This window comes from Talpa occidentalis, unplaced genomic scaffold (assembly GCF_014898055.3).
Source record: "Talpa occidentalis isolate TD23 unplaced genomic scaffold, MPIMG_talOcc4v2.1 talOcc4.11, whole genome shotgun sequence".
NCBI classification, from domain to species: Eukaryota; Metazoa; Chordata; class Mammalia; order Eulipotyphla; family Talpidae; genus Talpa; species Talpa occidentalis.
In genome coordinates this window covers 88,361,848-88,375,822 of record NW_023601104.1, presented here as the reverse complement: position 1 = coordinate 88,375,822, position 13,975 = coordinate 88,361,848, and the positions used below count along the sequence as shown (strand labels likewise).

At 39.5% G+C, this 13,975-nt stretch overlaps 1 protein-coding gene and 1 long non-coding RNA gene across 8 annotated transcripts in view; one reads left to right on the top strand and one right to left on the bottom strand.

Annotated features, from left to right (window-relative positions):
- LOC119239318 (uncharacterized) overlaps nucleotides 1-11,430 on the bottom strand; it is a 54,540-nt gene extending 43,110 nt beyond the window's left edge. For both annotated transcript variants that reach the window (XR_005123806.2, XR_008550460.1), the window contains exon 1: nucleotides 11,202-11,430. This is a non-coding gene — a long non-coding RNA (uncharacterized LOC119239318). The remainder of the gene's footprint in view (nucleotides 1-11,201) is intronic.
- NRXN3 (neurexin 3) overlaps nucleotides 1-13,975 on the top strand; it is a 1,487,041-nt gene that overhangs the window by 1,209,995 nt on the left and 263,071 nt on the right. The gene's annotated exons all lie outside the window — the stretch shown is intronic.

Genomic DNA, 13,975 nt, shown 5'->3' with positions numbered 1-13,975 from the left:
CATAAAGCTGTCACCCCGGAGAATGAATGTATCTCGATTCAACATGCTATTAATTAAATTGCAAGTATGTTGACAGCCACTTCATTACCCCTCTACATGAGGGGAAGTGTGATGAGAGCAGGGTAGAGGGAAAGCTATGGTGGTTTTCACCCTCTGCCATTAAAATATCTTGCTTTACAAATTTTACCCCCCAAAATAAAATAGGGTCTAGTGAACTTATTGGGAAGTCTACTGTCTGGACTTTGGAAGTCCCAAGTGAATGGCTACTCAAATGATTCAGTTTCATTAGCTTTGTTTTGTGGGAGGGGGGATGGGTTGGAGAGAAGGGCTATAATTATGAAGTAATGAGAAAGGTGTCATGAGGCACAGAACCTTATATGGAAAGCAACATAAAAATCTACTGAAAGATCTCAAGTCCAGTTCCCCAATGTTGGGGGGTTACCTACGAATACTGTGGAATACTGTGCCTATCCTCAATCCTCTGAGACCTTAAAGGTGACATCTCTCCCCTGTCCCCTTGCTGTCCAGCTGTCCTTCATCTGCTAGGCACCAGGCAGGTAACCAGTGGGGCTGTCGGTGCAACAGAGGCTGGACCCACTGCAAAGACTGTATTTGTCTTTCCTTTATTTTACTGGAAGCCTTTGCTGCCATCCGGGCTGGTAATTGCACCACACCGTTTCAGAATCGATTGCTTTTAGAGCTGTTGAGCTTTTATTACTGCTACGCATTGGGGGAGAGAGGAGGAAAAGAAGCAGGTTGGCCTGGGCTTTGCGATAGATGAATGTTGTCAAATTGTCTTTCTCCAGCTGTTGAATAAAACTAGTAATGCTGTTTCATAAAACCAAAAAGAAAAAGAAAATGAGAGTGTGAGAAAGAGAAGAGATGTCACAGAAAAGAGAGAAAGAACAAGAGAACATATGGATCTGACTTTTCTTGGAATAGACAGCAAAGCCATATTGTGATGTTGACTACATAGTGCAGTAATGTTGTAGGAATGTAGCAAGAAGTAAAAGACACATTTAAAAATATAGGTTGGCAGTTGCACAAATCTGCCATCTTCGCAAGTTTTCTGATGTTTCCTCATTCTTAGAGCTGCGGAACAAGGTATGTTTTGTTTTATTTAATCTTTTCCTCACTCAGATTGATAGACTATCATTTGGTTCAAATATGATGGAATTCCTCCTTATTTAATCATTTCATTGCAATTTCATTGGAAGATGACTCTATCCCCACAATTAGGCCAGTTTTTCAACTCTTCTCATGTATGATAAATTTATCCAGTAGCTCTTTGTCATGTTTCATCCTAAGATAGCAAGTGGCAGGGCCATTAATTGGAGAATGAAGGATTCATATAATTAGATTTAATGAGATGCATTCTCATTCTAACTAGAATTTGTCTCAAGAAAGGAACTAGTTAGCTTATTCTAGGAGCCTTGGAAAGCAGAACAGATTACTCATGCAACCTTTGTTCCCACTGATTGTTCACCGTCTCAGATAGTGTGCCATGGGGCAGTTTTCTCCCACTTGGTAGCCCCTTTAACATCCATGTACACGAGTTGGTTTCTTATCAGCCTTTCATAAAAGGCTTAATGACAGTTTATGGTGTTTATGTTTTCCCTAAAGTAGTCTAAGTCAGTCATTATAAATTGGACTTTCAAGTTAAATTGGTCTGAAATGTATTTAGGCATCATATAAATGTCAGATCTTTCATAGGATTCTCCCCAACTAAGCAGGTGGCAACACACCCATTCTAGAATGCCAGTTTAAAGTGCAGGAGACTGAAATGACTTGCTGGAGTTATATATTAGGTCAGATCTGGGCATAAAAACCCAGGTGTCCTTATTCCCATCCTACTAGTAATAATCAGATTCACTGCTATAATACAGCAAATTATAGGCCCTACGTTTGGAGCAGGATGCATGCAAATGTCATTTGTCACTTAAATGTATGAATAATGTCTTCCCTGGTGGCCGCTCTGAGGCTCTCAGCCTGTCATGTCAAGTGCATTGCCTTTATTGAAATGAAGAGGCCACTTGGACCCCTGATCTCAATGGCAGTTGGCACCAGAAGAAGCACCAGCCTGTTGTGTCATATAGGAAGATACTGCCCAGTATGCAGAGCTGCCAGCACCCCCCCCACAAATGATGGCATCTGATAACCCTGCCAAGTGGTTGTCTCTTTGCCAGCTCCCCACCTACACCCCAATTAGTTCCTGCCCAATAACCAGTAAAATGGTATTTTGAGATACAGCTGATTTCCATGTGAATATCATACAATTTTATGTTCATTTTAACATTTCAGCCTCTTCAGCTTGGAAATTAGCATTTAGGGGAAACATAGTTTATGTTAAAGACAGTAAAAAAATTACTTTGCTTGTCTTTCAGATTGATCCCTATCTGATATTTGTAGGACTATATAAACCTAAAGCAATATGAATCAAAAGAAAATATTTATTGATGGATAGTTTTTATTTCTACTAAATGTCCTCCCTGGCAATCGGAACCTATTCTAAGATCATCAATGAAGCATGTCAGTTCAATTCTTCATGGAGTTTAGAAGAAATTTTGATCATAGTAATTTACAATATACAAGTAAGTTACACAGTAATTAACAATAAGTAAGGCCATAATATAACATCATGAACATAATATAAGGGACATGTTTAACCTGTAAACTTTGAAGAAGTAGTTAGAGGCTCAGTCATGTCACTGTGAAAATCTAGCTCATTGCAAAAACCTATTTGGTTTTACATGAATATAACTTCTTGAAAATAGACAAAAGACTTTATTTGGGACCTCCCCAGTGGTGCAGTGGTTGAGCCCTGGGTTGCGAAGCTGCCCTCAGCCTCTGCAGTGCTGGTTCGATCCCTGGCTGCTCCCCAGCCACCGGAGGAGGGTCCCACATGGTGCGCAGACCTCTCCTGCCGCCCGCTGCTCCCCTCAGCAGTGTACTTCGGTCCTTCTGCCTGCTCTGCTCCCCGCTCTGGCTCTGGTGAATTCTCTCACCCTCCTGCGCTTCTGACTGTACCCAGTGCATGTATAAATAAATAAATAAATCTTTAAAAAATTAAGACTATTTAATGTTAAGGCCTTATCTGTTGTGGACAATCATATAATGAGGCTCAAATATGTTACCATTCCCATTTTATAAGTAGGGCTAGAGGATTTACAAGAGGGCTAGAGGATTTTAGTGACTATCAAACTTTCCCAGGGAACATGTCAAAATTGTGATTTGTCTCAGGACCTTCCCAATGGGTCTTGCCTTCACACTTGCCCCATTATTTCTGAGGTACGCCTCTTGTTGGTGTAGAGAGAAAAAGATAACCGCAAAATGCCGTCTTTTGTGGATATCATTTTCAGGGGGCTTTGGGGGAGTAATAAAGATGCTATTTAGTAATGAGCATGTTCAATTTCTTAAAAAATTTGGTCTAAACTTTGAGAATGGAAACATAAAATTGGCAGGGGTTAAACTTCATATATGACAAGTTAACTGAATTTTTTTTTTTAATTACAGTGCACTCTATCAAAATTGGGTCTCATTAAATAAATCCCCATTCTGTCACTGTGGAACTTCCCACAATTAATATGAAGGCTAACACGTTCAGTTAATGACACTTTTTCTTTAAAAAAAAAAAAAAAGAAAGAAAAAGCAAGATAAACCTTTTATCCAGTTTTCCTTCTTCGAAACACGGGGAGCACTATGGCCAGTTCTAGGGCTGGGTAATTGAATTCAGGTGCAAGCTGACTGCATTTCTACTGTAAGTGGATCTCTCTCCTCTATCAGTGAAAGAAATGGCCTCAAATGATTCCCACTGGGACACAGCAGCCATTCCTCTTGTAAATAGCTGGGCTTTATTGACTTCTCTGGGTAGGGAGCCCAAATTGCTGCCCAGATGAGGCCAAGCAGCAGCCAGGAGAGACCTGGTGACTCACTTTTTTCTTTGCATAGTGATTTGGGTGTGTCAGTATTTGACTGCTAACTTTCAAGAGAATTGAAAATAAAGAAAATAGGAGGTCATTGAGAAAAAAAAGATGATTTGTATCTCAGCTATCATCCTTGGATCACTGACAGTCATGTCGGTAATGGTAATTGAGATGATCTAAATCTGCCATGTATCTTCAGTAGAATGAGTTTCATCTAATACTCAAGGAGGAGTTTCAAAACTGTTGAGAATCCACTTATGAGAAAACCAAAATGATCATTTTAGCTGAGAATTTTAACGAGTACTAATATAGTGAGAAGTTATCATGGTCACCATTGCCAACTCCCAAGGTCCCTCACACCTGGTCTGGACTTCAGGATGGCTGATTTTACTGGGACCTGGCTCAGACAGACAGATTGCTCATACAGGAAAGGGATTCCCCAAGGACACAGTCTCAGGGGTCTGCAAACAGTAGATGACTCTGAGTGGTGGATGAAAATGACAATTCGACAAAAAACTGTAATAAGCATTTTGAATCATCCAGCTGTGATCACTTAATAGCAGGGTGATACAGTATTTTAATGCCTGTGTTGAGTTGGGTTTATGACCACATGAGGACCAACTCTATCCTACTTTATTTGTTGAGGGCTAATGAGAAAAAAAAAGCAAAAACAGGTTCAGACCATAAGAATTGTGTTTAGGGCCTTCCTGGTGGTCCAAGGGATTAAGCACAGCGCTGTGAAACTATCCGCAGCCTCTGCAGCATGAGTTAGAGCCCCAGCTGGCCAGGGAGCTACCCACATGGTGTGCAGCAGACCTCTCCTGTCTCGCCCACTGCTCCCCTCACCAGTGTGTTTCAGTCAGTCTGCCTGTTCTGCTCCCCACTCTCTCTGGTGAATCCTCTCACCCTCCCCCTGCACCTCTGGCCTGTACCCCAGTTCTTGTATGCATAAATACATCTTTAAAAAAAAAAAGAATTGTGGGCCTCCCCTGGTGGCACAGCGGTTGAGCGCTGGGCTGCGAAGCTGCCTGCAGCCTCTGCAGCACTGGTTCGATCCCTGGCCCCCGGCGAGGGTCCCACATGCCACGACACACCTCTCCTGCCTTGCCTGCTGCTCCCCTCAGCAGTGTATTTGTTCTGCCTGTTCTGTTCCCTGCTCTGGCTCTGGTGAATTCTCTCACCCTCCTGTACTTCTGACTGTACCTGGTGCCTGTATAAATAAATAAATAAATCTTTTAAAAAAAAGAATTGTGTTTATGGCATGCAAATGATAAAATAATGTCAGAATGTACTTTCAAGTAAAAAGGTTTCACACTGTTTTAAATGAAGAAAATTGGAGTTAAAAATAGAATCACAGCGAGCTTTGCGTAGTACGAACATGACATGTTCAGAAGAAACTGCCTATGAAAGGTCAGGAGTGTTATGTTTGCAATGTGACTAGCAATTTCATTTAATCAAAGCGATATCCATGGTCTTCTTGAATTAATATTGTTAATTGAAATTTTAGAACTCTTCTATATTTGTATTTAATTTGTAAATCCGTTTGGCTTGCAAAAGTGAATAATCACTTTTATGTCTGTATCTATTTATATAATGTTAAAAGAAGCATTTGAATGATCAGTGGAGGGTCCCTGAGTGTGCATTTTTCTTTTAAAGGGGCCTGAACTTTATCCAAGTTTGGGATGCTCATCGCTGGTAGAAAAATATTGTTCAGAGCCCATTGACTCAAAATTGAGTGTTAGCCTGGGCAGGCAGGATTTTTTTCTTCTATTTTCAGTTCCCCCAGGTTACAGTTATTTTCTGATTTCTAGGACAATGGGAATCACCAGCAGCCAGAAAGAAAGGCAGCTTTGTTAGCATCTGTTAGGTTTGGTTTTGCAGAATTAAAGGCTGATTATTGCCTCAAAGTCTGTTCGGTAGATTTTTCGGGAGAGGTGTGTTTGTGTGTGGGGACTAACCCAAAGCACCTGGACTGTTCTTAAAGAGGTTAATGGAAATGAAAGGGATTGTGCCGAAGCTGGCCAGTTACACATTCTCCTTAAATAGAGTCTTGTTAAAATATCGGCACAAACTACTTGCTTAGACACAAATCAGCCTTTTTAGTATTTAGGAGAAATAATTCAATTTTTTTGTAACAATGAACACAGGCACCAAATCACAGGCACATAACCACTTTAACCAAAGCTGAACATGAATTATTATACCCAAATTATTGAAATTTCTATTTCAAATTTACTCTGAATATTTTGGGGGGTATTCAGGAGTAATCTGTATGTTCCAGCCATTTGGCTCTGACACTGATTTCTGCTCTTGTAAGAGTCAGGGAACACATCTTTAGCAGGCTCTTGTTTTTATTAGAACAAAGGCATCAAGTTGCCACCTTAACTCCAATAATGAACTCCTTGGAGTAAATTCCTTTTATTTCGCTTAAAGTGTGAGCAGAAAGCCTGGTCTTGCACTTTTACCTTGGGGCTAAAGCTGAACAGGGTGGGAACTCAAGGATCATGGAAACTCTCACTGCTTTTAGCTTCCCTTTGAGAAGCCTACCTCCCCCTCTGCCTTCTGCTCTCCCTCACTCCAGACCCCTTCTCATTGAATGCTGAATTCTCTTTTCTTCCCAAGCCTGCATTTTCCTCCAGAATTTCCACTGATATGAAGTGTTAAAGCCAGATCTGGCTGTGATTTTTGCCCCCGTGGGGAAACATGCATTACAGGAACAACTAACCCTTTATAACTTGGGAGACCCTGGGGGCTTGATTGCATTAGAGTCATAGAGCCATAAATGTCCAGCCATATATCACCAGGGTTAAGTCATTTTCAGCATGAAATGATGTAATCCACTTTAGACACAGCCTCAAGCCCAGGGCCCTTCACTTGGTAAGTGTTCAATAAATACTTGACATGTATTTTATTAATTTTTATTCTTTCAAATATAAAGAAAAATGATATTGTAGGTAACACTCAGTTATCTGTAAAAATAATTTAGTCAAAGTCTTGCTTTCTTAGTTGTAATGCTTTATTCATCTTCGGGCAATGCTGAATGAGTTAAATATCATTACACCATTATGGTGTTCCAAATATTGAACCTGTGCAGTAAAGACACAGTAATTTGATTTAGTTGAAGGAGGAGATGTATGTTTACATTTGTAGTACTTTTGTAGGTTATTTTCTTCAAATAATGTGAATGCATATCAAAATCCAGGTCCTGTTTAGGGCGCTCATCATGATTTGTGTGTTATTAGTATGCCAGAAAACCACTTCCCTTAACCTTGACTTTTCCTGCTCTTTTTGTGAATATAAACTTGCATCACACTTATTTCACTAAGATGTTCTCTGATAATTTTTGTTTGTTATTAAGTTAACAGTGATTTTATTGACCCTTGAATGATATGATTTCCTTAAATATAGTTCAGGCTAGCTTGTGTTCAAATTAGCATATATTTTTAGATTAGTGGCATTGGAATTAGTGCATGACTTAAATGAAAAATAGTATATTTTATTCATATGCCAAAATTCTCTGTGCTGATCAGAACTGACCTCTGGGTATGTGACAGGACTAGACTTCCATATGTTAGAGGAAAGAAATGGGGAGGGGCCTCTTAATTAGTTTATTTATTTTTAAAGATTTATTTTTTATTTATACAATAGGTGAGGTACAGACCAGAGGCACAGGAGGGTGAGATGATTCTCCAGAGACAGAGTGGGGAGCAGAACAGGCAGACAGACGGAAAGCACTGCTGAGGGAGCAGCGGCACGACAGAAGAGATCTGCCACGCCATGTGGGAATCTCCCTGGCCAGCTGGGAATCGAACCCATGCTGCAGAGGCTTCACAGGGCTGCGCTCAACCAGCTGCACCACTGGGGAGGCCCTACTTTAGTTTATTAAGGATCCCAAGGCACCTCTTAGCATGGTAGAGGTGATGTTACCCTTATGTCCTGGACATAATCCAGTTTAGGTAATTGCTAATTACAATCTGTCTACCTAATTCCCCTGACTCTTGCTTCTCAATGTTATTTTTCTTTACTTAGCAATATTTAGCTATTATTTGTTCCTGGTGAATGACTGTTAGGACATCTGCTGACTTCCACTTTTTTGTTCAGTGTGATTTGTTTTTTCTTTGTTTTGATAATATTACTGTTATATTTTCATCATTCTAGTTCTGTAGACAGTAAACAAAAACCATCTAAATATTTTAGCTGCTTTTAACTACTTAGGCTGGCATGTCCAAGGTATAGACTTCTATGAGCCATATTTGAGAATTTAGAACCCTAGGCACACTAATTGCCCATAACATACTAATTATAAGGTTCTAACAACTCAGAAAATGTATAGCATGTTCATTGTCCTCACTTCTAGGGCTGAAATCAAGACATGTAGAGTGGAGACAGATGAAAGTTAGTTCACAAATAGACCCACCTAAGTCTCTATCATGTTCCAAAGGCTTTCCAAAATAGGAATCTCTATTTGGGGGACTAAAACTCACTTTAGGTCCTTCCTGGTGGTGCAGGGGTTAAAGTCTCATCACTAGGAAGCTACCCACAGTCACTGCAGCATGATTTTAATCTCTGGCCAGGGAGCTAACCCGCATGGCACAGCAGGCTTCTCCTGTTTTGCCTACTGCTCCCCTCAGCAGTGCATTTTCAGTAGATCCACCTGTTCTGCCCCCACTCTGTCTCTGGTGAATCCTCTCACTCCCTCACCTCTAGCCTACACCCCAGTTCTTATATGCATAAATAAATAAAAATCTTTAAAAAAATAAAACCCACTTTGATTCTTTTGATCATTTTTAAATGGAACTAAAGAACACAGAAAGAAAGTGATAGGTCAAAAGGATTTTATTCACCATAAAATTATAGGACCAAATAATAGCCATGTATTCAACAGTGCTACTATGCCTTTGAAGGAAACAGATTATTCCTGAGTCTATTCAGATAGGGACCATTGGTTTGGGTTATATTTACCTGGATTTCAGGTGGAGGGACATCAGGTTTTATTTGTAATCTATCTTCGTTGTGCAAAAATTACTTAAGTGAAGTCAATTTGGTGGACCTTTCTTCATTCCTTAGCAATGTTAGATGAATGAAATATCATTCTCACTATTCAATATATTGAACCCACTCAGTGAACAAAATACTTAGAACTTTCAGGAAATGGACCTCCCTGAGATCATGGATTACATATTCTAAATAGGCCAGACATGTAATTTTGACCTCAGTTTTAATCACATGGAGGAGATTCACCAAACTACAACCTCAAAAAGAGATCCTGACTGGGCCTCCCCAGTGGCGCAGCGGTTGAGCGCTGGGTTGCAAAGCTGCCAGCAGCCTCTACAGCACCAGTTGGATCCCTGGCCACCGGGCGAGGGTCCCACATGGTGCGCAGACCTCTCCTGCCACCCACTGCTCCCCTCAGCAGTGTACTTTATCAGTCTGCCTGCTCTGCTCTCCTCTCTGGCTCTGGTGAGTTCTCTCACCCTCCCGCGCTTCTGACTGTACCCAGTGGTTGTATAAATAAATAAATAAATCTTTAAAAAAAATAAATAGAGATCCTGACTGAATCATCTCTTCAGGGCTAACCAGAAAGTCTAAATGACACAAACACAATTTTCCATATATCTTCTATTTGACTGTGTTTTCGTCAGAGATGGGAAGACTCTTCCTGCGTATTTTATTAATGCATCAAATATTATTTCCTGTGAAACTACCCCACTGTGACTCAGATGCCCAACCCATGACTCAGACAGTGAGGGAAGTAACCTGTTTTGTCAGTTTGTCTTCACTGCTGCTCTTCATATTTCAGTTCCATCAGAGGGAACAAATTGCCTCTATTGTATCTAAAACATTTTTCACTCAAAAGTAGAATTTGAAATGAAAGCAAGTAGTAATGTAATAGAAGAACATTGGCTAATAATTTTATCTAAAAACCGCCATTGAGTTGGATGTGTGGGATAAAGATAATTGTGTCATAAAGTAGTACATTTGCGCATTCCTTGAACCTAAAAATGTTGTTTACAGAATGGATTTTTACCCATGTGATTATGCCTCTCAGACTTTAAAAAATGGATATTTTCAGAATGTTCTGACTTTGAGATCTTAGGCGAGATTCAAATGTCAGAATGACCAAAGAAAAAGCACCCCCCCCCAAAAAAAACTGAAAAGCCCAGTATGAATTTATTACTGAAAATCTAAAGAGACTGTTTGCCTAACTACATAATTCTTGTGACACATTGATATACATCTCCTAACATTACGATTCTTATTACCACTGTATCGGCAATGTATGTACTGGAAATAGTCTTGCCTTTTACAAAGAACACTGGGTAGCTTTGTGATTTAAGAGAGAAAAAGAAACTATTTTTTTTTCATGGACTTTCTTTTTGTGAATGAAAGAATGAATAGGCTTTGCATCCTCAGGTTGCCCATGTTCATTCTAATTAATATAGAAGATACCAATCTTTTGTTAGAAAGTTGTCCGGCAAACTCTGGGTGTGAGTGTTGATTCAGCTTTAGAAATGCACATATTCCCTACATTATCCTCCAATGTGTGTGTTTTTAAAATTTGTGTGAGGAGGATTAAGGAAGGAAAATAAAGGGCTTTGGTTGGGCCCAGTGTGTGTGTGTGTGTGTGTGTGTGTGTGTGTGTGTGTGTGTGTATTGAGAGAGAGAAGGAGAAAGAAGAGAGAGAGAGAGAGAGAGAGAGAGAGAGAGAGGATCAATGAATCCTGAGAACATATTCTAATGCACTAAGAAGAGAACAAACTTCTATAGCCATCAGCAGAGTAAACCTATTACAGTGTCCCTGCACCCTGCTGGCTTGTGGATATAAAGCATTAATCCTGAACATTTGCTGGATCAGTATCTCTACATTAAAACTTCTAAGTCTTGGACCCTAATTCAAGCTCACTTCTAAGCTTTTCTCTACTTCGATGACAGTTAATTCCGGTGGTATCTGAGTTTTCCACATTGGATCACAATTTGTTCTCTCCTATTCTTTTCTTCTCAGTTTCTTTGTGGATGTCTGCTGCCTGTCAATCCACTTGACTTTATATTGTCACTGAAATAACCTCTGCCAGGAGAATGCTGTCTATGTCCTTCAAACTGAAGGAGCTTCAGGGGTCACAATAAAACTTAACCTCCCAAAGCCAAGTGTAGCTCCCCACATAAATGGAAAAAGGTCCTTCTCAATAGTTCTCTAACTTGGCTCATGGTTTTGTTGAAGGACAAACACACTTGTGCTTTCCCCTCATCTCTTGTATCACTTATGTCTGCTGAACTTACCTACAGACTTTTTTCTCAACAAACTCTTTTTCTCTCTTGCCAAACAATGTGTGCAGAGCAGATCCCCCAGATGCTGACTTTCAGGCCCAGAACCCCTTGGCAGCTTTGGAGACCATAAACTTGAGTACCTGAGAATGTGTAACTTGAATAACAGAATTGTGTTTCTCAAAGTTCTGGAAACTGGGAGGTCCAAGATTAAGTTCTGACCAATTTAGCGTCTTGTTTCTGTCAAAACAATGAGTAATACATCAATTGTTGAATTCTAAGAATAGCTATGTTACCATGACAACACTGTTTATTATTTTTATTCACATAAACCTTTCAAATAAGAGCTATAGGTTATTATATATCCTTCAGTATTGTGTTCTATGGAGCTTATTTTGTTTTGTTATTCATGTCAAATGATACATGCACATACTTTCTGTAGTTCATGTAAATCCCTTGAAATTATACTTTTTAACTTTGACAGTGTGAAAAGGACAGTTGGACACTCAGTAAAACTTAAGATATAACAATTGTGTCCCTAAAGAATCCATAGAGTAAATTATAAATATTCAGAACATTAAATTTCATTATCTAATGTTCTTCAGAATAATCATAGTGTCAATCAGTTCTGGATTTGTTTTTGTCAGCATTGATGTGAGTGATCTGTTGATTCTCCCCATTTGTGGATTTGTGTTCACATGGGAGGTTCACAACATCATACTCTCTTGTGATGAGCAAAAGAGTAAACCAGTTCAGAACAACCAGATCTTTTGTATCTTCAGAGAGGAGTAGCGATTAAGTTCATTTATGTTGTTTCAGTCTCTAGAGGAAGAGTGGAAGGCAATGCTAAATGCAAGGCAAATCTACCTTTCATGAACTAAGATTCTAGAAATAAGACATATACATTAATGATAATATGTAACAGGTGGAATGATACATATGAAGACAACAGGTAGTATAGATGGCGGGTGATATGTTTGTTGGCTCAATATAGCTTCTGATAAGGGATTATATTGATAAGGGGTTACATTTTTGACCTGAAGAATGAATAGGAGTTAAATCAGAAAGGAACCATTTATAAGGATGCACATACACTAAGAGCCAAAGGTGTGAACCAAGATTGTATATTTGGGTAAATGATTCAAGATACTGGAAAGTAAATTGTAAGGAAGTCAACCTATTTTTATGAGCAAGACTGTATAGAGTTAGACGAGTCTTGCATTGTTAATGTCTTTTTAGGTAGCTATTTTTCAACTGTCTTCTCTCTAGTGAGAAATTCCTACAGAGTTGATTGATCCAGTCAGGTGGCATTTTTTTTTTTCTTTACCACTATTTGACACTTTAAGATTCCATGAATTTTTAACACAAATGCATAGGGGCAAAATAGATAAGGGAAGGGAAGGATGCAGATTCTGTCATTTAGCAATGACCTTATGTTGGAATAATAGTTCATAAGCATGCAAAGATAGAGTTTTCATGGTCACAGAGTTCTCAGTAATGTTTGGAAATCACAAATTCAAATGCCTAATGGGACACAACTGGTGACATTAAAGAGGCTTCTTGGACAGGTGGATCACAATAGGGAATGATGGAGCTGGAGAATTGGTAGCTCTTCTGTAGAAGGCGTCTCAGCAAATGTAAAATTTTGTGTGGAAGTCTCAATTTGTGGAAGTCACAACAGAGCTTGATACTTTTAACAAGGCACTTGTGGCCTAGCACTGGGAAGGCTGCACCCCAGACATAGCAGCTCCAGTGTATAGGCCACACACCTCCACTTTTGCCTCAAGGGCACTAGGAAGGATGCCAGTGCTTTGTTTTGTGGTTTCTGTGTATTGCTTTAAGAGAACCATACGGAACTCTAGTGTTCTCAGCTGCTTTTGTGGTTACTTGGCCATTCATAAGGCTTATAGATGATAATGAAGTTGTCTTGGAGGGCTGCCATATCCATGATGTAGTTGCTTATCCGATTTTGTAATCCTTTATCAATTCCCTCTACAGCGTGAAGGCCAGGCAGTGGGTATGGAACAGAATGTTAAGTGATTTCCTATCAAGTCCAATTCTATTAGAATCTTCATCGTGATAATAAGAGATATTATTAATAATATCTCTGAATCCACCCCCCTCCCACCATTTCAAGTCTATTTCAGAAGAATTTGCTTATGCCTTGTGTTCTTGTTTTCTTTACTATTCTTCCACCTTCCACTGAGTTCTTGGATTCCAAGCCCCAAGAGGGTAGGCAACAAGCCTATGAAGTTTTCTGTTTCAGTAGCAAACTCAGCGCCATGCACAATTAGGTACTTAATTGCTTTGTGATGACTATGATTGATGATGTTTTCCACATACACCAACTCCAGTGAGAAATATACTTCCCCTATCAGATGGATTGCATATAAATAACTACTTCAAAAATATGACTGCAACAAATAATTCTAAAAAATAAGGTCTTCAAATTTTTGCCAGAAGTCACATTTCATGCACACACACACACACACACACACACTCTCTCTCTCTCTCTCTCTCTCTCTCTCTCTCTCTTAAAAGGTAGAAATCAATGGTGACACCTCTCTCAAACCTATTTTTTGTAAAGTAAGAATGTCAAGTACATGGGGTGTGGGGTGGGGATTGGGAGAAACACCAAATATTAAATTATACAACTTATTTTGTTTTCCTGTGCATGCTGTCTCCAGTACTTCACATGCACTTTAAGGATAATAGCCCTTTGTCTTGCAGCAGCTTACAGATGTGTTTGCAAATTCTTCAACATTCTACATTCAAGGCATGCATAGTCA